At 39.5% G+C, this 26544-nt stretch overlaps 1 protein-coding gene across 12 annotated transcripts in view; it reads right to left on the minus strand.

Moving 5' to 3' along the window:
• Nucleotides 1–26544, minus strand: part of NCOA3 (nuclear receptor coactivator 3) — a 75819-nt gene that overhangs the window by 27952 nt on the left and 21323 nt on the right. For 3 of the 12 annotated variants that reach the window (XM_052684292.1, XM_052684294.1, XM_052684295.1), the window contains exon 3: nucleotides 1570–1780. The exons of the other annotated variants lie outside the window; for them this stretch is intronic. The gene's annotated coding sequence lies outside the window, so the exon portion shown is untranslated. The remainder of the gene's footprint in view (nucleotides 1–1569; nucleotides 1781–26544) is intronic. 12 annotated transcript variants of the gene reach the window in all.

The following is a 26544-nucleotide window of genomic DNA, read 5'->3' on the forward strand; positions in this document are numbered from 1 at the left end:
CTGTTCAAACAAAAACATCCTTCGGTGTATTTCAATGTCAACAAGCTCGACATGCCGACCTTTGGCTCATTTCCCCACTTGCAGGATGAACTCCAGAGATACTCAGCTTACCCATGCAGAGATGGGGCACACAGCACAGCCCAGCTATCAAATGTGAGTGTACAAGAGGTCAATCCAATTTTTAAAACACATCACAGGAAGATCACATCAGACTTTGGATGGAATGACTAGACAATAAGCTGTGTTAGTGTACGTGGCACAGAAGTAACAATATGACATATTCAGAGCTGAATGTGCTAGACACAGCAAACACATTGGCTACCTTTAGAAAGAGGATTTAAAGAGGATTATGTCTTCCACCCTCCTTAAATGTTTCAGAGAATATACATATGCTTGTTTTAAAAGGAAATCAAACATACTACACTTGAAATCACAGTACATTAAAAAAACATCTTTTTAAATCTCATGGGGGGAAAATGAAGCAGACTGAAAAAATGCAGTGGAACCTTAACAACTTAGCTATGTGAATCTGACAGCATAGTAACAAACCACAGGAACAGATAATAAGACTGAAGTATGCAGAGTTAACAGAGGTTGTGCTGGTGTACTGCAACTATTTCATACTATTCTCCTGTCTATTCAGACTAAAGCAGCTGTGCTTACTTTATGAAGTAAAAAGCAAATCATGTTTTTAATTGTATTAATACATCATTGTCCCAATCTAGCACTTCCAGCAGAACAATAACCAATAACAAAATACTATTCCCAATCACATGCATTTCACAATTGTCCACTTTCCCTCTCCCCCACCTTCTCAGCTTCTATTTTCTCAATAATAAATAACTGACTCAGACCCAGACTTAATGAACCCGTGTCGTCAGTTAAAAAAAAAAATCAAAAGGTGCTACCTATAACCTGGCAATCAGTGAAGCACACTTTGCTGCAACACATTAAATAACCTTAACTCAGCACCCATCCTTGCTATACTATATGCTCCATCTTTGGGAGCCTATAATTTTTCAGGCCTTGTCAGGTTTCATTTACCAATTTCCCTACTGTGTTTAGTTAGCACTGTGCACTTGCTGCTATTTTTCAGACATGACAATTAACTTGAGCCATGTTCACTTTGCATATATTAAAATGACAGGGCATTTTCAGTTAAAGGATGGTCAGAGGTGGAAGGAACACACTCATAGTACTTCTCCTGTTCCTTTGATAAATAATGCTTGTTCTCTATTTTTGGAATGTCATTACTGGTTAATTTGTTTCCTATAGGTCCTTGTTTGCTTGCCACTGTAATAGTTACAATACCCTGTTACAATAAAAAGAAAAAAGGAAGAAGTGGCTCCAGTGAACTCACTACCATAAAAAAGGCCAGTCTGTCTTTATGCCTTGACCACATGCTGCAGAATACTCGTAAAAACTTCTCACCTGTCAGCTTCTGCACAAAACACTGCAGTAAAGAGGTTAACGTGTCTCAGTGCAAGTCCAAAGACACGTGAGCTATGCTCTACAGTCAGAATAAATGCTGCCCTCATAACCCAGCTATGAGCTTGCTAGTGAACTTACTTGGCCAGCTGTGTTTGTCAGGTCACAGTCCTTGTAAGATGCAGTCACACCACCTACTTGCACAACACCAGCAACTAGAGTTGGTATGCTTCAGCAACGGGCCGAGAGATACTGGAGGCGGCCTTAATCCTGACTAATTTCCAAGCCACTGTACTGGAGGTGGTAACGTGGGCTTCTGGTATAGCTGCTGGCATCAGTCAAGATCATCATCCTAGAACATATTTAGAACGTTTTTAATATAGGTAACCAACTTGTAACTGGAAGGGATCTGGGATCTTGGAACATTTACATCCTGTGAGATTACAGAACTAGATAATGGTCACAGCAGTAAGGAGTCAGAACAGCTTACTTCCACAAAGCTATCCGGAACTGAATCTACACAGGACAGAAAGTTCATTATTTTCCTTCATCCCCTCCAGCTTAATAGGTCAAAAATATTTAAGTCCACATTAGAGAAAGAATTTTAATGAATATTTTTTCTCTTTGCCCAGTTCAGAGTAAATCCTAAAAAGTTCCAAATTCGGCCACTTCTTTAGTATTTCAGCTTCACATGCACGCTTATTTTGTTACTGTATCATAACTGGAAATAAGATCTTAAGCTGAAAAAACCCTTGAAATTCTCAAGAGACAAAGCTGTTCAGAGCAGCCATAGGCCTCACGGGTAATGGGGGTGGGGGAACTGATGTTAATTTCAGGCTTTTGTTCTCTTTGTGCCTGCGTGCTCCTGTGCATGCGAGTGCACATGAATATTCTTTCTTAACATATGAACCACCTCTCTCTTATTCAAACATCCAAACAACCGCATCATTTTAAAAATGCAAAACATTTTTATAATATCTTTCTCATTATTTTAATATGCACTGATACATCCTTCTGATTACTATATAGAACTGTAAGATGAAGCACATAAACACTGAATAAAATCCTTAAAGCACACCTTGGGTTTACTAGGAAAAATGTAATGCATTTGATCTCAATTTCTTTCTATGCATCCAAGCACAATGTTTGCACATCTCTCAGAACTCAATGGTAGGGACAACCTAGAAGCAAAACCTAGTTTGCAAAGTCCTGTCAGTGTTTTTGCTCTTATTCTGGAAACAATTTCAAGTCACATACAACAATCCAATTTTATTTATCCATGCAACCCATACCTTTGGTAAGTATACCTAGAAGCACCAAATGCTTACTATATTAATTAAACAGCTCCTGTAAGGCAACTGGGTGGCAAAGACATTTTCTTTCACAAGCTGGTAAAGACACAAGACTCCTTGCTTTAATTTAACAATGATTAGGAATTAGTTTTCCCTCAAACAGGGAAACTCTATTTCACCAGAGTTAGAACTCAATCTGCAACAGTTACCATTTTCTGGGAGCTATGCACTACTCTGACATTTCAGAAACAGAATGTACTTTTGATATTCTGATGAAAGCAGGAAATGCAATCAAGTGCATGGATTTTATTTTTTCCCAAGACATCAACAAGTCCATTCCCTTTCTTGAAGCTCCAAATCAGTCATCAGCAAGTGCATTCTCCTTTCTGGGACGCTGGGTTCAAATACATTTTTATTTATTACATGCAAGCAATGGTTCTGTTATGCCATTCTAATCCACAAGCATCTCAAGGCAGAAAAGACTGTATTCTGGATTTCTGGAGACAAGTTGCAAATAAACTAGCATCACAGTATTACAGCTAGCACCTGACTTGTCAGTCAAACTGACCAAGTGAGACTTCCTACCATCAGCACAGAGACCTCCAAAGTGAAAACTCTTACACAGTTTCAGGAATCTTTTATTTCAGTATCTAAAAAAAAAAACAAAAACAAACAAACAAAAAAAAAAAACCAGCATTTTGCTGTTTGGTTTGCCAAGAAAGATGTTGATATTAGGAGCAGAGCTCTGCACACAGTAATGGAGAGAACAAGCCTTGCCAGGGTGCTCTAGCTCCACAGGAGAGCAACTGAAATACAAACCACCCAAAAATGCTCACAGGAATTTCTTTCTCTCTTCCTAAACACTGAAAGCCAGTTCCACAAAACACACTTCGCACTACCAAGCCCCCAGCACCGGACAGGAGCATTAATTATCCTCTTAAGAAAAGCAGGTCATAAATCGTGTGGCCTGCTGTCATGAATTACCAGCCAGCTGCAATATCCACCACCTCCAAGGGCACAGATATCCAACAGCAGCATTCTGCTGTTAGCAAACAACAAAACAACGGCAACGAGAAGCAGCTTCTGTAACTTTGCTAACATGTTCATATTTGATCAGAGGATCCTGTAAAACAACCAGAAATTATGATGTATTCATGGAATATTTATCTTTTTATGCTTTTAAGTCTAAAAGTAGGGCTAGATAGCACACAAAAGCAGGCTACAGAAGTGATGAAGACTGTGGCAAAAGTACGCTTCAAACACAGTGCTACCTTTAAATGGAAGGTCAAGTAACCAGCCATAAAGGGAAGCTGCTATGGGAGAGTCCAGAGATGTAATACAGAACAAAACATTTTCCCTTTTGCTTTTTCTACACATGAAGGGTGTACCTGAGAACATGCAAAAAAGCAATTTGCTTACGGAAAAGTAATTCTGAATAAATGACCTCTGCTACTGCCTGCTCAACTCAACCATCCGAGTGTAAGAGTGAACAACAGGCCCAGGAGCAAGCCTTGATTACTTTCCATTACACCTCAGGGAAAGGAGCCAAGAGGTCTAACACACACGTGGGGTTCCCAGGTGCTTCAAAGAAAGCTACACCCATGCTTGGACCTTAAATTTGCTGGCCTGACAGACTGGGAATCTGGTATCAAGGATACTCCAGGAGCTTCTCTCAAAGCAGAAAAACAAAGTTAAACATTCATTTTGAAATGAAACTACATACAATTATTTAATTAAAATTTGTTGTTGTTAATAATCTCAGCTGTGTTAACAATACAGATGAACACACCTCGTTTTAATCCCCAGAGAGAAATCATAAATACAGGTTTAAAGCTCTTCCAATTGCACACATACTTCATACTAAAACCGTGCATTAATTTGATGATTGTGTTGATATGATGATGTAAGATTGCAAAATGGTATTTGTTGGATGAAATTCCTTTTGCCAGGTTTTGCCATGAATTTACTGTATGTACAAATAACATACTCAGCTAAATCTTCCTCCCACTCAAGCAGAATGAAGATATTCGTGACCTAAATTTCTTTTTGTACAGCCTATGCCAATTTGCCTGAGAAAGGAATCAAAAGAGGAGCGGTCATTAGAGCTGCAAGAGAGAAAAGAGCTCAGAAGAGCACCCACATCTGTGACATCTCAGCGTGAATGGAGACAATAGGCTCCTTCTGGGGCTGTAACCTGGGGTGTGGGGGATGAAGGGCAGCAGGCTGCGTTTGTCTGTGATCTGAAGATGTGAAGAATCCACTAGAACGCAGTTGGGAAGCATTACGCGCCAAAAATAAAATGATCTTATTTCTTGCTTTTTAGTTTAGTTGTGTTTTGTTTTTTAACTGAATTTAGTTCTTTAAAAAAATAGTCATGAAACAGACTCCAGGACAGTGAAACAGGAAAAGAACACGCCACTCTTCTCAAAAGAAGTCATCAGGTAGGGGTGATGGACACATTGCATAAAAGCAACAAAACACAAGGCTGTATCCATAGAACAAATAAAGCCTAGCATTTGTAAGGACCTCAGGAAGATTACTGCCTGGCCATCATAAAAACTGGACAGAACCATACAGAAATACCAAGGAAAAAACAGCACAAAACAAAAATAATCGAATTCTTACTAGAACTCGCCAGATATTCATAAATTAAAAGCAGAAGACTTCGTAAATTTAATTCCAGATTTGAAATAGTTTTTAGGGAATCTTTGTAGGCTCATCAAGAGTGCTCCTTAAAATTGAATTATCAGATCTGAATAGAGCTACTGTAAGTACACAAAGGCCTTTCACATTTTAAGCTTCAATTCTGTTATGACTTTTCCATGAGGCTCACCAACTGACCCACTAAAAATACTCAATATTACAATCGCTGCAAATCCCCAGCTATGTAGAATTTACAGCTTTAAGTAATGAGTTGTGCTATGTGAAATGAACGAGGATTTGATTTTCAACACTGTGTAAAATCCTGCCAGAACATTTCTTCACGTTAAACAAAAGCACAGAGACCCCAGGAAACATGTATCATAAATTTCTATCATATTACAATACTGTATTTATTTCTTCACTATATCATGATGATCTGTAGCTCCAGTTCAAACTATTAAAGCCAAATACTTTAAATAGGCTAAAGGGGGAAAAATAAAAAGGAAAAGGAAGTTGGCATACTAATCAGTTAATGCTTGTGGACACAAATTCTCAAAGCTGGTATCACCTTCCTCTGAAATCAGTTGTGTTTAACAAACACTGTGCAGTTTAGCAGCAGCGTGGAAGGTTAATTTACACATCTCCTGCGATACGTGGGGACATCAGTGCACACCTCAGCCCTCAAGATGGAAAGCGATTACCCTGTCACCCTATGACTGTATTATGATGACAACAGCGAGACGGGGAGTGAGACAAAAATGATGCTGGCTCTCAAATGAATCCTGGCTATCAGCCGCTACAGCTACACAGCTTTTGCAGCAGAGAGCAGAACAACAAAACACCCTCCCCATATGGCTCTGTAAGAAAGTTAAGGGGGCTGCTGCAGGGGGAAGGTCAGCATTAGCAAGCAGGAAGCATGTCCACCTCGAAGGAACCAAAATGCCCGTAAAATATGGTATATGAAACGCAAACAGGAAATGCTGGGCTAAAAAAAGAACATGAAGAGGGCCTTGCACCAAACTCCAATAGTAAAAAGATGTTGAAGCACGTCAGAAACAGGAAGCGAGCTCAGCAGACCTCTCCATGGCAGAGGCATAAAGCAGGCACCTGGGGGGGTAAAGCCACAGCCCAGAGAATCGCTGCACTGCGCCCACCACTGGATGTGAGGGAGATTCCCACAGCCAGCGCGCTCCTCGCAGCACCTGGTTGGAGGAGCAAGATGTTCGACACTGTAACGAATAGGAGAGAAAGTTCTAAAGCAAACAGACACACATGGTGTCAACCAGCCAGCAGGACACCCCTCAGCTGAGAAAGGGCTCGCATGTGGATGCGCTGAGCTGCCAGACAAACTGCACAATGTGCCAGTGCAAATCACTGCTGTGCACAGGACTAGCAGGTGACCGGTGTGACTCCTACAACAAAAGGAATCAGCATGGATACTTCAGAGCTGTGGATCAGTGAATTTGATGCTCATCCATTGACTGACTTCCACCCATAATAAAATGCTCCTGGAGAATATAACGGCCGAGCACACTCACAAACAAAAGCAGTAGAAAAGCAGCTCACTTGGCATGAGCTCTGAAAAGGGAAGCCTTGTTTTGAGAATCACAGAATCACTGTGAGCTGTATGATCCCCAGATTGATCTTCCTAATATTTCTTGTCATCTGGCATTTGGTAAAACTGCTGAAAAGAAAATGATTATATTTGAGTTGTTTTTGTGCAGTGGCAAAAACGTATTTTCCCAAATAGCCCATTTTATTCAGGAAAGTGGTGCAGAAGCTCCTTTGCCAGTTAGAAAGGTGATTTTATGAAGAGGTTTGTTGATAGAGCTTCACTGGGAAGCCTCCCTGGTAAGAGATTAAGCCTACAAAAACTGCTAGGACAAACACAGTGTTTCTTCCATTCTGAACATCTAATACTTTCTGAAAGTCAAAGATCTGAGCATTTATCAGCCAGAGGTCAATGAGGGAGGAGAAAAACAGTTCAGTGAAACCTTGAAATCTCCAGGTCAGTTTTCTGGTGTACTTGCTGGTTGTAGGTTTTTTTGGTTGGGTGGATGGGTGGCTCTTTTTGTGTTGGTTTGCTTTTAATTTCCCCTTTACAAGTATTCACAGTTCTCTCTGTATTTAAAAAACAAAAAACAAGAAACAAAAACAAAAAAACAAGAAACAACATGTGACTTCTTTGCTTTTCCATTTACTTCAGTCAAACTTTTATGTAAACTGTTGACATTTTCAAATTTCCTATTACAGTGTTGAGGGAATGGAAACCCTTTTTCTTTCTAAATGGAAAGTGCTTTGCTAGTTGTGCTGCTGTCACTGTTGGGATTTGAAGAGAAGTAACAAATGTAATAAGATCTGGAAAGAAAAAAAAAAGAGACAATACCACAGCCTGCAAACAGACATACAAACGTGAAGAAATTTAACAATTGCTTTCCTTCATATATTAACTGAGAAGTATTTCAGTATGGAAAATATTAAGAAATACAACATTAGCTGTAACTTTCAATTGTCAACATTTCTTTCTGGAAAAAAATAATGTCAATTATTTAAATCATGGACAAACAAAAATAAATAATGAACAAGAAAAAATGCACTTCAGAGGAACAAACGAAGGGTTTGATCATCAGTGCATCATGAGAAACTATGCACAGAAAGGATCTGTTGGACTCAAAACTACAGGCTGATTTACATGCTAAGACTTACTGGCATTATTATACAAATAAAACACCATGCCTACATTACAGCTACCTCCAGTAATTGGAACTAAAACACCTAATATTATATGAATTATTTGGAGGAAAAGTTCAGCATGAAATCCACGTTCATTATAATGACAAAGGTAAAGTGGAAACATTTTGCCATTTAGGTGAACACAAACACTGCAACAACAGGCATACCCGTTCATTAGCTAGGGAAATACACACTATGCTGTAAGGCATCAGAAATGACCCACATGCTGGCAAGTTCCTGCCATTGCTGGACACATTCTAAGAGATCTCATACATACCTACGGAATATTGGAATTGCAATACTCTAAGGTAACCAAGTAAGCCATGGGAGAACAAGCTGCAAATATGGTAGCTATACTGCTGTGTACTTTTAAAACTTCCACTCTATTGTACAACAAGTTTTGCACACAATCACTGCAGCAATATTCCAGCACAAAAATGGATCTCATTACAGAATACTAATTTTGCTATGCTCCCTATAATTGCCCTTCGATATCAGTGAAGAGCACTGATAAAAACAAAGCTGCTCATCCATTCTTTTTACTACAAAATGCTTTCTAAAACAAAGGATCTACACGTACCTTTAGCCACTCCTATCAGTTGCAGTTTTATGTAATACATAAAGCTATTTCCTGAGGATAATTAAAAAAAAAAAAAAAAAATTCAATCAACAAAATTTATTCAGAAATACACCTCCTTACCATCATGTGCACCTTACCATCCATTCAAGTGTGTATAGAATTAAGTATGCCAAAATCTAAGTCAGAAAGAGTCTCTCTTCTGAGACCATCACACTTTTGCAAAGCACTTAACTGCTGTTGACCACAGAACATACACACATACGTGGGACCACTAATTTAGCAGCAGAACTGCACAAAAAACCCAGATAGAGAGGAAATAGCAACTATTCAAGCCCCTCAGCACTGAACAGGAGCACCACTCACTAACACTTCCTTCTTGCTGTTCTAAGGGCAGTGTCACACCACTCTCAGTACCAAAGCACTCACAGTACCCTCCTCCTTGCCTCCTCCCGCAGTCCCACCTCGGCAGCTGGTGTTACAGCTGTGAAACAAAGAACCTCTCCCACAGAGAGCCGAGAAAGGACCGGCACTGACTACTGATACTGCAAAAGGAAGAGATCCTTGTGGCACAGCATTGTCAGAGCTTTTGTTACCAATTGATAACATTTAGATACGTGTATCAACCAGGAGGTTTTCTTCTATCTCAGCAGTAGTGCGCAGCTAAAAAATCCAAGGCTGTCTCTGTGGACGAAAAGACACAGGAAAATACATATCTTGTCTATTGTCAAGAGAAGATTTCACGCCGTTGAAAAGTAGGACAGATGCTAATGAGTCATTAACAATAGTGGAGGAAAAAATCAATATTACTTGTTTAAATGTCCTCAAATTCTACTTTTTTATAATGATTTCATAGTGATTTATGAAAACAAGTGAAAAGTCCATTGTTTTGAATTGTACAGTTACATTAACAGAAGAAATAACAGTGAAATCAGGAGATCACTGTAAGACTATACAGGAAACTTACAAAAAGAGAAACAGCAATATAAAATTACAAGTATTCTTCTCAACCATACCCAGCCATTCCATCTTTAGGAGTCACCTACAGCTCTGAGTTACCTGGTGTCAGAGCAACACGACTCATTCAGCAATACACTGAGTCACTGAAGTAACAGGAGTGTAAAAACAGCCCAAACTATTTAGACTTGCAGAAAATTTGCTAAATACGAAAATAATTATTTCTTTCAGACAACCCTCTAAGAGGATTATTAGGCAAGAGCAATTACATGCACAGTTTTGAACATTTCAAGACAACCACGTCATTCTTTACGACATCTGAAGCAAGTAGAACAAGTTTTTTGTTATTTGGCTAAGGTGCACAAACTGTTTAAACACTTAAAAAGAGATCAAAATGGCTACCAAACACTTTGTTCATCACTGAGCACAGAACGCTTTTTTAAAGTTCCTAAAGAGAAGTTTTTCAGTCTAATGAGAAATAGCATTTTTAGAGTATTCAATTGCATGACTCCTAGCAAATGCGTTCATCTGAAACAATGCAGTGCATTGAAGGTAGATTCTCTTCCGGTCTGAAGTTTATTAATGCAGTTAATAAGGACAGTGTATTTTTACGTTTTATTTAAGCATTAACATTTCATATTACTGTTTTACTTCACAGTGCCAGGTGACAAAACGTTAACACTGACTAAATTTGATGTATGAAAAATCATTATGAGTTTACAGTCTGGACTCTCATTTTAATGAGAGTTAACATCTTTAGAACAAAATGTTCAAAGCTGCAAGACATATGCTGAACATGTGTATACATGTAAAAGCTTTGAAAGCTGCTTAAAAATGTGAGAACGAGTAAAGCTCGTGTTACCCTTGATAAATGTCAGCTGTCAGGCAATACAGCCCAATACACACTGTACTTTCCACAACCTAGAGCCCAGAAAAATGCAATTTTTACCTCGCTCACTGGATACTTTATACATTTAGCCAAGGTCAAAAGTTTAGTGTTTTCAAATTTTAACTTCCAAAGCAGCGCACTGTTACACAGGCAGTATCACCACACTGAAATTAATGGAGTACCCTGTAATATACACATCCTACCCAAGGGGACACCATTCAGCATCAAACCTAGTCAAAAAGAATTTGAAAATCAAAATCAGAGAAAATTGCTGTTAGCTGTGTGTTGTTCAATACTGCATTCAGAAATGTCGAAAGCAAACTAACCTTAAAAACCAAAACTTGCTGTTGTTTAATTGGTTAAATTTCAGTGAAGGACTCATTCAGTACATGAATGTGAACATTTCCTGCTGTAGTAAATCACTCACTACAGAATTCTAAAAGTATCTTGCAGAATTAGTCCAGGTACAAAGAACTGAGCAGATGTGGAACACTAGCTGTATTGTACAGAGTGGGCTGGGGATCAGATTGTCAGAACTTTCCATTAAGAAATAATACTTTCTAATGTGATAAAACTAGGCCAAGCAGCTCCAGCTTGGGAAAGCGCAGTCCACTTAAAAGCTGTTCGTTCGCCAGCTCCTCCATTTGAAACTAGATATAATTTATACTTTTGTGTATATGAGAAGTTATTACTGCATTATCATCATTAAGTCAAATAGTGAAACGTCCTGTGATTACCATGTTAACAAGCAGGTTTCTTCCTCTGCAGCTGAGTCTGAAGCACTCTGACAGTCTTTAGTGAACTTTTATTACAAGCGTTAGCCACCTTTCCTGAGCAAGTTAAAAGCTCGGTGTGCTGAAAGATCACAACACACTCGTGTCATGGCAGTCAGTGCTCCTGCTTCTCTCTGCTGCAAAAGTATTGTGATCTATTCTCAGTTCATATACTTCCACCAGGATTTTCAAAAGCATTTAGCACTGGTGTAAGTTTATTTTTGTTAATTCAACGAGAATTCTACCATCAGCTTCAGTGGAATTACTAAAGCTGAAAGTAGTATTGCTTTCCAAGCTTTTTTCTTCAGCAACAAGTTCTTGTTAAGCTAAAATGGAAAGAAACAGTAAATGTGCCTAAATGAGTCAAAAGATTCAGAAGACCTAACTTTTATTTACAACTGATTATTTGCCAGTCTATTTAGAAACACTGGTGCACACTGCACACAGAGCCAAGAAAACCAGATCAAAGTACCCTTGTTTGCTCAACAAACAACTTAAGCATCTTCTACTATTATGATCTAGATTAAACCTGGTGTCTCAGTTGGAATAATGTCTATCTAAAATAATTGCCCAGTCTCCTTCATGTTTTCTGACGCCTAATATAATTACATCTTTCCTACAACATTTTAGAAAGCTACAGAAAACTGTCCAGTACTTACAGTTACAGCAAGTGATCCAAATGATCTTCCACTAACCATATTCAACAACAGTGCTGCAAAAGCATTACAATTGCAGAAAATAATGGCATCTCAAGTGCTACACTTACTGTCTGTAAACAGTACCTGCAGCAACGTAAACACGAAAGCAACATCCTCAGCTAAGGTAATGCTCACCTGAGCAAACTGTCAAGTTTCAGTAGAATAGGAAACTTCAAATCTTTTGCAGCAGGGAAGTAAGACAAAGTCTCCTCGCACATTACTTAACAGCATAGAGACATGTTTGTAAATATAACCCATATTTGCATAACGATCAAACAGAACAACAAAGGAGAGGCTATAATGAATGACAAAAACTGTCCAATGAAGTACTACAGTGTACCTGCTACTGACCAGGAGAAACGTCCTGTGAAGAGGAAAGCAGTTCCTTGGGGTCACTCAGCTGGTCAAGGCTGAAGTTTTAAAGTGTAACAGAAGACATACAATTCCGCACTGAGAAATTCCAACAACTGTCCTTGGCCTTTAAATGATATTTTCTAATTTTCCTTTTGTCTTCACAGCTGTTAGGAAGACTGCTAGGTGATTTGGGGGTTGGACTCGATGAGGGGGTTGGACTCGATGATCTCTGGAGGTCCCTTCCAACCCCTACGATTCTGTGATTCTGTGATTTCACTCATTCTTCAGTGAAGTCTCTTAGTGGGACAGTTTCAGCGCTCTTAGAACCAAAGTGAAGTTTAGACTGGATGAGAGGTAAACTTCATCTGTCATGAAAGAGTTAAATTCACTCCACTGTCTGTGATGAGGAAAGAGTCAGAACTCTGCAACTTTGGAATAAACACCAAACAAGTATTTTTACTGCTTTAGAAAACCCACATCTTTTCCAGCTCTAAATGCTCTTTACAATTCCAGGTCTTTGAAAACTCTGAACGATGAGCAGGGATTTCTTATTTCTGTCTTTGGGCATGTGAAGACTCTGCCCTGCTATTCTGCATGCCCAGCAACCTCTGACAAACTAGCCATTATTAGCCACTAAAACGTCACACACCACAGCACAGCATTTTAAACAAAATGGAACTGATCCCTTAAAACACTATTCTGCAAACTGCAGTGGTTCAAGACTGACAAATAACTGTCATAAAGAACAAGCAGGGCAGAACTTCTTCAGCTTCTCATCAGAGATTGTAAGGCACTACTAAAATACTATTAGTTCTGCTAGTTCATAGGACAGAAAAAAGAAAATATCTTCAAAAGCACCTCTAAAAAGGCTGGGATTTTTTTTATGGCTGCACTTCAAAGACACTGAATTAAGTGTCTGAAAGCAAAGACCAGTTTTGATTTTACAGCCAAGCAAGCCAACATTTTCCTAAATTCTGAGCCAACGAAGGACTTGCAGCCTTCAAAGTTTCTGAGAGGCTACCCTGAAACTTTATGAAACCTTCAAGTGAAGAACGCCATGCATGCATGAATGGTAGACTACTTAACATAGTTCCATTGAACAGTATTAATCTTGCTCTGACAGACAGGAAAAGCAAGCTATGAAGAGAATTACGACTATAACTTGCTATACTTTACAAATATCAGAAATGTCTTTTGTACACCTAAAGAGACATAATTAACATTTATATTATATACTTGTGAAATAGCAGGAAAGGAAAAGAGGAATGCTATTTCCTTCATGTCACGACAGTTTTTACAGCTGTAGTGCGTTCAGTATCAGTATTTTTGATAAAAACAAATCACTGGATGAAATTCTATGCAAGAAGCTGGAAAAGGATAAAGTTATTAACACATTTGCTATTAGTTACTTAATAGAATCAAATAAAACAAATCTAAAACTAATGTTATGGGAAATGCCACTAACTATAGGAGTATTTCTTTTTCAATATAAACTTATAGAACAATTAAAACAAGTACAGTGGCCATCAGAGCTTGCAATTCCCCTCCTCCTTCATTTGCATATCCAGGATAATTCACTTCTACCCTCTCAATTCAGAATTATATTAAACAGGCATTGAATAAGGAGCATAATTATTTCTCCTACTGGAAGACACAAGAAGATCCTCCTGTAAATAAAACAAATTCATTTCTGCAATCTTCCACATTCAGCACATGTGGTCCTTTTTTCCTCCCTAGGAAAGGCAAAGCTTAGCCCTGAAAAAAAATTAGATAGGAATTGCTTACTTTGCAATTCACTGTCACAGTGCAACCTTGAATTTTATTATGAAAGAATGTTTACTTTTCTCTGTTTCCCCACTGGACACGAGGATGAATTTAAGCAGTAGCTCCCAAGCAAAAAACACCCATTCACTGCCTTCAAAGCATCATTACCAAAATATGACAATAGCACGTGGAGCCAAATAGACAAAAGACAAATCATTTTTGCTGGCATAACACTTTTGTTCTGAATCCATTTGTACTTCCCCGATCCCTGACTTAGCAGAACACTCCCTCTTTATGCTCTGAGAACAAAAACTGATGATTGTAAGGATTACAGTAATATTATTAAGGGTTATTGTATTGTAAGAGTTTTTAATTTAATTAATCTTGAAGAAATCTGTGCATTTCTATTTCTGATTGGAGAGAGTGAACAATGGGCAACGTGCAGTGATATATCACGAAGAAATCTCAATACAACAAATCGTAAAGTTGGCCTCTTTTATTGTCTTAGCCATCCAGATACAGACATCAATAGACTACTGGAAGAAATACCACACACCGCAAATGGGTGAATTCAGCAGTAAAGGAGCACTTCAGCCAGCTGTCTGCTTTCCTTCCTTCATCTGCCCGGGATGCAGTCTATTATTTAAATTCCATTTAGTTTGAGAAACAATCAGGCAGATCATACTGATTATCATCCTAAAAGACAAGCACTGTTTGCTTAATAAACATCAGAATGAAAGTTTAGAGAAATCAGATCTAACGATGACTCAGGGTAGATAAGAAGAGCTTCTCAGGACACACAAAGGGAAGAAGAATGTGAATGACAGAGAGGGCTCTGCATTAACATGTGGAATTTCTTTGAACAATCCTCTCCAGTCCAACCCCCATGCTCAAGACCCCAAGAACAGCCAACTCAGAAACCGGTTTTAAACTAGGCTGGGAATAAAGCTGACTCCTCTAAGAAGACTGCAGAACAAGTATTCCAGTCTGCTCCCTCAGCAGAAATCAGTAAGCCAAGAGACTAGCTACTGCCCTTGCTGTCCAAGACTACTTCAACCTACAACAGAAGCTACTAGGGCACATCAACCCACAGACAAACAGGAGTGACAGCTATATAGATAATGCAACCCACAGATGATAAAAACATAAAGCCTTTTCAACTACAGCAACTAATCTCTGTACTGCATTTTTCAGGAAAGTGTGGTAAGCTACACCAGAACTCACAGCAGGAGGTCTGCTTCGCCAACAGTGAGAAGTGGAGTGATATCTGAAAAACACCATCATTTCTGCATATTCTTTTGTAAATCAAAAGAAAAAGAAGTACTTCTTAGACACTGACTCCTTAATTTTGTGCCAGAGAAACAAGATTGTGGGTGTATACACACACATGCTTTCAGTAACCAATATGTCTGCAGCTTAAGTTTTTTTGTACCTCTTCGCTTTACTGATGGCATGAGAGAGAGTATTAAAAAAAATGATGCTGGCAGAGAAGGTGAGAGAAAGAATATGCTGATTTTATTTATTGCCCAAGGGGGTTGTGGATGCCCCATCCCTGCAGGCATTCAAGGTTCAGGCTGGATGTGGCTCTGGGCAGCCTGGTCTGGTGGCTGGTGGCCCTGCATACAGCAGGGGGTTGGAACTGGATGACCAATGTGGTCCTTTTCAACACAGGCCGCTCTGTGATTCTATAAGAAGTTGATACTATCAATGCACTCCAAGGAGAAAGAAAAACTGGACTTGAAAGTCAATTTAAAGTGCTTTGAGGACCACTAGACCTAATTACTGTATATCTTAAAAAAGGAATCCTTCCATATGTAACACATCTCTTCCAAGAGGGATTCATATTCCAGAAACTCAAACTATTATTGTTGCAGAAGATCAATAGTTCACTCATCACTGGAGATCTGCAGCAAGACTGCCAACAACACTGCCTACATGTACTTTCTGAGGAAGAGCTAGGGAAAAAAATGCTTACTGCATCCCATGAGGCAAATCTTGAACAATAGATATTAAGTTTTACCAGTTTTACCACCAACCAAAATGGAAATACAAGCAGAGAAGACAGAGATACAACAACACTTTAAAAACAAAGTTCCAAATTCCTACTTGGAAGTTCTGTTGCTTTTCAGTATAACTTACGCCAGCACTAAGAGTTTGGGGCAGGTCTGGGTGGAAGTGCCAAGTTCTAGCACAACATCCCCAAGTCCAGTTCACCATGCCACTCCATGACCAAACCTGGGAAACTTGAGGAGATGAACAAGTGGAAATTTCAAGTCAGATGCATAAGTATTCATATCAAGTTCTGGAATATAAAATAATTTTTCTATTTGAAGAGGTGCTCTAGAATCTCTATAAATCATCTTCTCTTCCTCCATTAAAACAAGACAACAGGAACCGGTTAATCTAGATAACAAAGGACAGATGAAAACACCTTGAGGTGATCTCCTCCTCAAATCTTGCATTCACAGTTTGGAAATGTTGAAAAAATTAAAAGGCAACTCCAAAGCCATTAGAAATTCACTTCTGAGAAACCAGAGAGATGTAACCAACCTCAAAATCCACCCTGGATAAACACACAGAACATAATAGCATAGAACTCAGCATTTTCAGTTTGAGAGTTCACGGTCACTGCTTTCAGGTTACAAAATGCATGGACAATACTTCCAGTATCCCTCTTCCTGGCCGTTCTTATTAGAAGTAAGAGTTACATAAGTGATTTGCTTATATTCAGCACTTAGCTACCACTAATAAACTTCAAAAGTCACATATCAGCCTATTAATGCTTTCCTCAAAAGAAGATATTTGGAAGTTACAGTATTCACAAATCAGGTGAGACTTGTTTCTTTAATTTGAGGTGGTTGTGTTTTTTTCCCTGTAGCAACGTTTTTAGAGATCCCTTGTTTCTAATACCAGAAGGCATGTGCACCCAACGCTACCACAATACAGTAATGCAACTGTTCAAGAGAAACCTTTCAGATAGGAACACTTAAAAAAATGACACTTCAAAAATAGAGTTCAGAAGTGTTTCTGAGCTCCTGACAGTTGTTACTCACTCATTTTTCTTTGAGAAGAGCATTTATTCCATTTTGCTGTGATACGTGATATGATTTGCAGCTTCAGTGCAGCTCCATTGTGAAGGCAGATGAACTGCCATGAAACAGACAATGAGAAGCAGACAAGATGCACACAGACACAGCAAGGGCAGAACAAAGAATCACAGGGAGTGGGAGAAAATAAACCTTATAATAGCTGCTGCTTGGGAACACTAGCTGGAACAAACAGGGAGGCCACCAACTATCATTACAAGCGCATGTTTCTTTTGCTGCTGCAAGGAGAACTGCACACAAGAGGGGGCAGGGGATCTGCTATTAATCATATTATATTCATTGTTCCCTCGCCGCTGCTGGCAGTGCTTCGGGAGACTCCCTCAATTCCCAGATAAAACCATAGCGAGAACAACAGCACTCAGAAGCTCACATCAAACCATACCTCTCTTGTCCTACTATGCTAACACTGCCCTAAACTAAACACTTCTTCACCACCTAACTATTCAGTGTACTGAGTTAAAATAAATACATACATCCAGATCTCAGCAATCGAGGACACCCCCCCTCAGCCCTAATTTCTCATTAGAGAGATGAACACATGCATAAATCTGGTGATAGCATTCGCAGGAGCAAGCCATCATAGCAGTGAAGACATCAACCTGAAGTGGCTAGGAATCAAGTTTCTTTGTTGAGAAGGAATTCTGAATGTTATCTCTAGGTTAGGTGCCGAGTGACTCCTTGATTAAGCAGCACTCAGCATTCAGCAAGTTGAACGTTCAGGCAAGAACAGCAGGCCGGTACCTGCGCAGGGAGCGGGGGAGGGAGAAAACGGCAGCTGATGTAGGAAAGTAACCGAGTCAGCTTTTCTTTTGTCAGGGAGAAGACAGACATGTTGAAGGGGAAAGAAACGTGGATTAACTAAATCTCATATTCATACTTCATTGCAAACGTAATGCTGCTCTAATTTGTCTGGCTTGGCAAACCTACAGATGGAAGGTGAATTTATTTGACCACAGATATGTGATATTTTTTGGTGACAAAACCTACATAGCATGAAAGTGACACGCTCTAATTAGGTCCAGAACTTGTTAGTCACTCTACCCAAATAAAAACATGCAACGCTGCTACCCTCGGGCCTCTGACACGTTGGCAGTGATGCTGAGCAGGCACCGCTTGTTTCCCAGGCTGAAAAATACCCATTATTTTGTTTAAAGACGACACAGAAGAAGAGAAAAGCAAGTATTTAGGTAAATGGGTGTTTAGCACATCAACTTGTGAACTAAGGAGACGTTTTTACATTACATTTCAGTAAGAAACCACTTCATTTTTAGTAAATAAATTAAAAGCACGTTTATTAAGCAGTAGAGCTCCCTGCAGCCAGCATGCCACCATGCCTGGTGACTCAGCCTCCCTTCCCTCACTTCTAGCTAACTGTGATAGCATCGATTCGAATTATTTTTTTTTTCTTTCAAACCACACAAAAACTACCCTGGAAGCTCGGCCGCCGATGGGGCGCTGGAGCAGCTGGCAGCAGGAGCCCGGCTCCCCGCTCCCGGGACACGCAGGCGACTTGCTCGCGCTTGTCCTCCCCCTCCCTAGGCGAGGCTGCATGCGGCACGGCACGATCACAGCGAATAAATACAGGAAAAAGGGGGGAAAAAAGCCCTCCGCTCTTGGCAAGGGGAAGGCGTTCCACAAGAACTGCTACAGGGTCAAAAGTTTACCGTGGTTTCAATTTCACCTTTCCGCAGCCAATGGCAGCGGCTGCTGACAGAACCGCGGGCGGCAGCGCGGCCCTCCGCTCCTTAACCCCTTACGGCCCGGAACGCCGCTCCACGTCCGAGCAGGGAACGCGCGGAGCTCTCCGGCAGCCTCCTGCGGGCTGAGCCCCTCTTAGTACGGAGATAAACGGGTACGGGAGCCGTGCGGACGCGGTCCGCCGGCGAGGCAGAATTCAGGAGCTGTACAAGTAGGTACCCAGCTCCCCGTTCTGTTGCGAACCAGGTCGGTAATTCGAAGGTGCAGCAGTGGCACAGGGCAGCGCAAAACCGAGCGAGTGACAGCAGCACGACTGTACCGGCAAACAGGAAGGTGTGACCTTGATAAAGGGGAGCGCGGAACCGCCGGAAGCACTCCAGCCGCACAGCCCAGATCGGGGCTGCTTCACCCCCAGCTCCGCCGCGCTCCGCACGGCCGCTCGTCCAGCCAGAAGTCGCCGCTGCCCCAGAGTGACTTCTCTCTACAAGTCGCCCTCCGGGTAACCACAAGAGAGCACGGTGCAGGGGTGGCTCCTTCTCACGTCTCCAGCCTTGCACACCGAGATGCTCACAAACGAACGCTAGAGCCTATTCTTGGAAGCAAATAAGGGAACCTTCTGCAGTTAATGTAGCATCCCATTGAACGTGAACCCGAGTCCTGCTTATGTGTAACATCGTTTTGCTGCCCAGAATAAGTTTTAGTGACTATTAAAAGTTGTGATATGACTCAGCGTGAATACAAACTCCTGTCCTACAGCACCTACACCATTTAGATATGTCAGTTCTCACTCATAAGCAAGTGCCTAGAGCTCTCGTTTTGGCTGGATGGAGTTAATTGTTGAAGTTGTTGAGGGTTAACTCACACCTAGCCCCAGAAGCAGAAATGAATCTGAATTGTCCAGACGGGAGGCAGATTATACGTTTCCTTGTTTTGGCAGGTAAAAAGACTATAAGCATCCTAGCCTCCAATCACTTTAGGATTAGGGAGCTAGAGAAGAATGTAGGGCAGCCTTTTTGTTTCACTGTCTGCACCCAATCTGTGTCAGTGCTTCTAGTTGGTCAGAATTCTTCTAATCAGAATTTCAGGCTTCAATTTTCAATGGATTGAAAGTCAGAATATCCTCACTAGCAATGCAGCTTTGTCATAGGAACTACTGGCTCAGTGCATTGGTTTGTGATGGGATATAAAAAAAAAATCTACTGAGATCAATGTTTTCATCAATTGCCATGAGATTAAAACTGAAGATGGCAAATATTGAACAGCCTGGGAATAGCAATCTACAATTGTATTTTGCAGTCCACTTCAACTTGGAAAGTCAGCACCAGCTACACTTAAGCAAAGAGCAACAGATGTATCACCCCTTCGCCTTGCATACTATGGGAAAGGGCTAAAAGCATTCCAAAGGGAGATACACACGAAGAGTTCTCAGTCCAGAGCGTTAATAGAAAATAATAAAAGCATGCAAAACATGCCGTAAAATCTGTTAAGGTTGAGTAACCTAAGACTACATTCAAAAAATTCAGAAAGGGGTAGGGTTACGTAGAGATCTAAGTAAATGATTGGCAACTCTGACTTGATAGCAACTAAAATGTTAAGTCAATGGCAGATGTTTGCAAGGAAGACAATGAGGAATTAAGTTATCCAAAGCAAGCAGCTAACAGTGAGGCCAGAAGACACATGAGAACAAGTATGTTAGCACACTCTGATTCTCAATGCTGAAGATAGATTAACAAAATCAGAATACAATATGAACAGGTAAAATGAGTAAATAATCCACCAGCATACAGAAGAGGTTTATGCTGAAAATAGCCGATAAGACAGAACTCAAGTTTTTCAAACACTAAGATCAGATAGTAGATTGTTCAAGATAATGCTCATGACAACCAGGGGGAGGAAGAAAAAAAAACAACAGTAGTCAGGGGCAGCTGTTACTAATTGTCCAGAAAGCTGCAGTTTGAAAATTGGTAAATTATCTTACTCATGAACCTTCAGACTTTCACAGCACTTCATAATGACAAAGGATATTCTGGTCTCAGCCCCCTGCATAGGTTCCAAAGAAGGATAAAGGCATAACAGACACTCCTACAAACAGTCTTCCATTTTAACATGCACAATAGTTTGGGGTGTGTGAAAGAAATCGCACACTCTTCAAAGCTGTGTCAGGAATACAACAGGATTTCTTGAACAGGCACAGATTCTTAATCTATGCAAATAGGCACAACAGCTCGAGGCAGCAACCACGAGGTTGTTTGAGAGCTGCTAACAAAAGATACAGTAAGTGATTAGAATGCATCAAGTCAGAAAGTTAAATGCATCATGAGAATCTTAGCTGATTAAGATCATGCCCCACTACAGACCTTTTCTACGCTAATTCAAAAAAGACAAGAGACCAATGAAAAATAGCTAACAAATAGCACTATTTTCATAGCTTATCTGGGCTAAAATACAGTTTTGCCAAGAGCAATTTAAGACTTATTACATATATAAAAAGGTATTTTCCTCTCAGTAAAAACAGGAGTATATTTTTGTTATTTTAGTTTCTGTAAATACCAAGTATTTTCGGGAAAGTCATTTAAATTGAGGTATCAGAAATAAGCTCCCTTTTTATAAGATGGCCTCATTTTTAAAGAAAATGGATGCTATAAAATTTTACATCAAGTCAGCATGTTACCAAGAAGCTTTTCTGTGTGTTCTGAATTTGATTAATACAAGCCAAGGTCACTTCCTGAAAGATGCCTACCACTGCAGCTGCAAGCAAACTAGACTCCTCTGAGCTTGAGAGCTGGGGGATGGGAAGATACTGGCAATTTCTGACACAGTCTCCAAAAATACATTAATTACAAAACTTGAGTAATATTTAGAAATGTTTACTAGATCTCCACATAAGCAATCAGTTAACTAAAGCCATGTATAATCATGTTTTCAAGCAAAAAGATACAAAATGATGCACCAGCATGCCTGTAATTATGAACAATTCTGAGGACCCTTTACTAAACTTTACACATAATTGCCATTAATATCTATTTTTTTTTTAATTCCATACATTTCATTATACAGCTGATGAAGCTAATAAGAGATTGCCCTTGAATTAACAGCATGTCTCAATCCTACTGAGACTCTGAGGCTCCACCCAGTCCACACTGTATTATTCTGACTCCATTTAGGAAAAGCACATTTGAGAAAAGCATGCAAGCTTTTCCTGTAAGTCAGCAGCATATGCTTGTTTCTAGTTTCTGAGGACTATACCTGCTGTTCATAAACTCAATTAGAAATTAGCTGTGTTCACCTATAATATTAAAGGTATTTAAGAAGTTATTTTAAAACTATGCCACAATTGCATTATGCACAAAGGCAAACAGATGTAATTTCTTCAACTTCCAGACACAAAGCAAACAGGTCATGAAAATAAGACCTGCACCAAAAGTGCATGTTATTTTTGCTTTTTGTGCACGAATAAGATTTTACAATCGCTGTTAGCAAACAGAGGGTGAGGGAGAGAAAGGATTGCTGGTAAATGTTTAAAACCACACACCAACAGACATTCTCCACAAGGGCATTTAGGAAATGGGCCCCACTGACTGTATTTATGAACATGCACAACTTAACATGCTTTATGATTAAAACAGTCTTGATATACTCAGCATTGCAACTGAAGTTTCATACTAGGCTAAAATTAGGAGGATCTGCTGAATGGAAGCTAATTTCAACAAACTGATGTAGTAGAAAGAATGAACATTGTTGGTTTTGGGTAGGCATCTTTGCCTGAAATAGGAAAATATACTGAAGCATATCATTACCTATGCAGACACTGTGGTTAAGGATGCCTAACATTTTCCATCACAGAAGCCTGTTCTAATTCTTTAACAATCATCTCTCACACACACCCCTCAAAATTACTTTTGGTGAAAGACTTGTATAAAGTTGATTCAGACATTTTAAAATAGAGGATAATTACACTGAAGAAAATATAACTATTCAGTCTGAGAAGTTAAAGGTTTTAGAAGAGAAACTGATCAAACCTCAAAACAAGCTAAACTTCATCCTGCTGCTTTGATGTTCCATCTGCACAGATGTAAGAGCCTTCAAGCCTCTGCACATGCTCAGTTTTGCTTAAAGTCATTTGCCAAGATCCTCAAGTATTTTATCCAAGCAAGCAAGCTTTGTCACTGCACAGCTCCTCCACGCTGACAGGACAGAACATGCTTTATCATCATATAATGAAGACCAAGAGCAGCTTGCCTATAAGCCTGCCAGATATGCAGCAGCTGAAGTACCTGGCAGCACAGCAGCCAGTGAGATGGGACATTTTTTCAGGTTAATTTGCCCCTCCCATATGCAGCACCCACAGAATAGGAGGCATCAGTCAGTTGAAGGGCTTAGCAATGGCTGCAGCCCCATTCCTGTTCCCAGCTGAGACAGGAGATGGGTCAAACAGTGCAACTAAGCATTACTTTCCTTCCCCTCTAATGGCTAGCTGATGTAGAAAGCAAACAATCCAGTGGCCAAAGTGGCATTAATAGCTCTGTGGAATTCCATACGACAACCTTGTTGGCAAACAGAGCAGATATATTCTCAGAATCTCATAATGGCAAACTCCAGTAATTTTTCCATGCACTTTTTAAAGCCATACAAAAAGTTAAGCTGAAAATATTAAGTTTGATATAATTCAGAAGACTTAAAATACTACCATGAACTCCAACTCTCAACTCTTCTTCCTTCAACCACACATAATTCAACATGTTGCTGTGCAGCTGCCTGTTAGACTCTATGGGACTGTTACTTATCAATTCACAGACATTTTTCTTGCTATTTTATTTGCTCATGCCTCATATCATCTCCAAGGTGCATTACTACTTGTACAATCACGTTTGCTTTCTCACAGTGACTGGTTATGGTCTCTCATAATGGAGAGCTTACTTCTGTCAAGGACCTGTATCCTAACTTTGCCTTCACCCAACTTGAGTACATAGGGAATTTCGATTCCATTCAAAGTATTTCTTTTCCTATGAGGAGTAAACAAGACAGATCTACGCAGTCTTGGTTATCACAGATCATAGCTTGCAATTAAGACTGCTCATTCACAGCAGATTTTAAAATGGCATTTAATCACTGATTTAACTTCTGGAAATATTTACACCAGCCAACAGGGGGGTAGCAACACATGAGTTGGAAAGAAATACAGTCTATAAATCACACTGACTTGCCTTAGGCACATTTTGCTACTCAGCAGATGCAGAACTTATGGACATTTATTCATGTATTTGCATGGGAACTAAGCTACAGAATCAACGTCAGTTAATGTATTATTTAACACTGTAGAACAACTCAATTTAGTCAAAGCTTTGGATATATTCTCATTTTCAAACATGAAGTACCAAGTTTGTTTAAAACCAAACCAGAACACCACAAATCTGTGGATGAGAAATACACAACCAAACAAGGAAAAAAAAAAGATTTAATTCCAAAAGTATTTGGCTGCTGTGGGCAAAAGGCCAGGAGGGAAGACAGCCACCCATGAGAGATTTTCAGGTTAGGTATGCATGGACTCACAAACTGGCTTCAATGGGAGTGAAATGTCTGATGTGTTAAGAGTGCTTTTGAGGATGAAAAGAACAGCCGCACAACACATTCCCCTTGCTTTTAATATTCAGTTGTTACTGTCTAATCTCATAATGTTGTTAACGATTTGCTATAACTTTTTGTTATAACTGAAATTTGAAGAGGTGCTACAAGATTAGAGAATGAAAACAAAGGAAGTCACGGAACAGATGAAATCAAAAAAGTTTAGTTTTCCATGCACAGTATCAGTGCTTACATGATATTTTTGCTTCGCTGTAAAGAGTGAGAAGTAGAACTCCTTAATGCAAAAATGACATTTCTAAAACAATTTGACCTGGAAACATGGAGGTATTTCTAACTCAGTGCTGTAATTAACATCCCTAACTAAATTTGAGTGTACTCAGACACAGTACATTTGGTATGGTAGCAAGAGGCCTTCATTTAGCTCAACGTTAATGCTCAGCATTCAGAATTTGAAGCGACAGTTATGTGCCCATGGTATAACAAATCTGGCTGTTTCATTAAAAATAGCCTTTCCTCTGCTTGTTTTCAGGTATCTTACAATATTTCCATTTTCACAGAGATCAAAGCTTAGTAGAGTACCTTCAACTGTACCACAAATTAAGAACATAACAGAATCATAATCAAGTTAGAGATTTGTTTCTCCACTGCACAGCCAGGTCATCTTACTGTATTTCAAATATCACCCATCATCCATACACCAACAACTGTAATACAAGTTACAGCTTAAACTGCTAAAACTTACTGCAAAACATGAAAACTGTTTTACGTATCACTGCTAGCCTAAAATGTTACACTTCAGGGATTATTTAAGAATTGAGCTGAGAAGGGTCAGTGTCTTTCTTTAATACTATACAACATGGAAAAACTGCACTCAACGAGGTGCTACAGACTCACCTCTGAGTCCTACAGAAGAAGGACAAGATGCAAGATTCACTACCTGCAACAAGGTAAATACCCATTTTCAAAGAGCTCAAAATTCTCAAAACAGCCTCTGCATTGTTAGAAAGCTTTGGATTGATCTAGCATCATGTCTGCAATTACCAGTAAAACATTATCATCAGACAATTATATACTGCAGCCCAGTGAGAAACAGATACCACTATAATGGGTTACTAGGACAAAGAGCTTTGCAATTAATCTCACTTTGCCTTAATTCCAAGGATTGTTACCACATTCTTCTTGCTATTGCTTTAATCACAAGATGTTTTCAGTAATCTTCTCCATCTTTAGATTTTGCCTAAATCCATTAACATTCTCATCACACAAAAGATGTTCATAAATATAGTAGTTGTTAGGGATACAACTCCATTGTATAAAAAGATCCTGATTCTATTTTTCCCCCATATTCTGCCAAAAATATTTAACTTTAAGAAGATATTTTACAATAAATCTCTCATTACCCTCTCAAGGATTCCTACAGCAAGTATTTTTGCAATAGCTGCTTACCAATCAAAAAAAATCAGCTATGTTCCTTACTGTTTATACAAATGGCACTTAAACACTGATGTTTACCTGCAGCACTCTCCAAAATAACGCTTCATCATTAGCACAGAAATTCCAAGTAATTTTAGGAAGATCCGCAGCCATTTTGGAAGTTAATACAAGAGCTCAGTGACTGCCAAAAACGGAAGACCAGATCACATCCTTCCCCCTTAAGTGCCAAAAACATTTGCAATGCTTTGTTACAGATCCATTTGCTTCCTTCTTTATAGATAAATGGCCAAATAGTTGAGTAGTTTCACAACATTAGGAAGCAATTTTATATATTTTTATACAGTGCACTAGAAGAAACACCAGGACAGAGCTATTTCTTAACTGCACTGCATCTTTAGTTCCCACACCAGACCAACGCAATCATGTTTTACATTCAATAAAACCCTTACACCTCTCTTGAGCATGTTTGCTAATAGGACATCCGAAATGTATCCACCATAATTCAAACATGTTCTCTTCTAGCAAGTTTTCATGTGTTTTGCAGACAATCCGAAGCTTGATTTGATGCTAAGCTTTAAAACCATTCTCACACACCCAGATACAGGGAGGTTTTT

This window comes from Tympanuchus pallidicinctus, unplaced genomic scaffold (genome assembly GCF_026119805.1).
Source record: "Tympanuchus pallidicinctus isolate F22 unplaced genomic scaffold, pur_lepc_1.0 scaffold20, whole genome shotgun sequence".
In the NCBI taxonomy this organism is placed as follows: Eukaryota; Metazoa; Chordata; class Aves; order Galliformes; family Phasianidae; genus Tympanuchus; species Tympanuchus pallidicinctus.